At 32.8% G+C, this 1,190-nt stretch overlaps 1 protein-coding gene across 1 annotated transcript in view; it reads left to right on the forward strand.

Moving 5' to 3' along the window:
• Positions 1–611: 611 nt before the first annotated feature.
• Positions 612–1,190, forward strand: part of KIF1A (kinesin family member 1A) — a 66,154-nt gene continuing 65,575 nt past the window's right edge. Inside the window, exon 1 of the mRNA XM_014547194.1 lies at positions 612–648. The gene's annotated coding sequence lies outside the window, so the exon portion shown is untranslated. The remainder of the gene's footprint in view (positions 649–1,190) is intronic.

A 1,190-nucleotide genomic window follows, 5' to 3' on the forward strand; every position in this document is an offset into this window, starting at 1 on the left:
ATTTTAAATGGAAATTTGTTAGAGTTTGCTTTATGACCAGCCTATGGCTAATTTTAGTAAATGTTCTATGTACACTTTAAAGGAATGTGTATGATATGTATTTTTCCTTCTCAGTACCTGATAGAACAAGCAAACCAAAATTTTTTATTTTTTAATTCCTCTGTGTCTTTTTATTTAAAGGTATCTCATGTCAACAGAATATAATTTTAAAAAAATCTGTCCTGACAATTGTATTGTTTTACTTGGAGTATTTAGTCCATACTAATTGGGTTGGGCTTTTAGCTACACTCTTAAATATCAGTTTTCATTTGAGCTAACTTTCCTTTGCTCTGTTTTTCCTCCTTAATTGCCTTCTATTGGGTTAATAAAAATATTTGAAATTTATTTGTCTTGCTAATAACTTGTTAGGTATACATTATTTTTTTGTTTTAGTTTTTTAAAATAATTAATCTAGCAATTGAAACAGGTATCCTTGACAATCTAATAGAAAGTATCACTTTTCTACTTTCTCGATAATGTCGAGACCTTAGAACCTCGTCTTTGGCTTCCTTCATTTCTGTTGAGAAACCGATTGTCAATCTGACTTTGTTTCTTTTTCCATAAAAGGCCCACGAAATCATTTGGTCTGGCCCTGCCAAGGCATTAGAGGTGAGTTAATTAAATGTTTGACCAAATATAGCAGGCTAATTTTTAAGCTGATAATTTTGTATGGCCTGTAAATGATGTTATAAGTATCCAAACGGCCCTTGGCAGAAAAGAAGGTTCCCCACCCTGCTTTAAAGGTTGTATGTCTTTTTTTCTCTGTCTGCTTTTAAGATATTTCTCTTCATCTTTGGTATCAGCAGTCTTATTATGATCTGGCTTGTTGTAGTTTTCTTGGTATTTATCTTCCTTTGTGTTTGCACAGCTTCTTGAAGATGGATTGAGAGGCTTCAGCAGTTTTAGACAATAAATGGCCATTATCTTTCTAAGTATTGCTTCCCCCCATTCCATCCCTTCTCTTCTTATGATCCAATTACATGCATATTGGACCATTTCACGGTGTCCTAGATTTCTCTGACTCTCATTTCTATGTTTTTCATTCTTTTTTCTGTGTTCTTTAACTTTCTAATGACCTGTCATCCAGTTCATAAACACAGTCTTTCTCTGGGTCTAATCTCTTGAGTTCTTTTTTGTAAAAAACAATATAT

Source organism: Myotis brandtii, unplaced genomic scaffold, assembly GCF_000412655.1.
Source record: "Myotis brandtii unplaced genomic scaffold, ASM41265v1 scaffold112, whole genome shotgun sequence".
In the NCBI taxonomy this organism is placed as follows: Eukaryota; Metazoa; Chordata; class Mammalia; order Chiroptera; family Vespertilionidae; genus Myotis; species Myotis brandtii.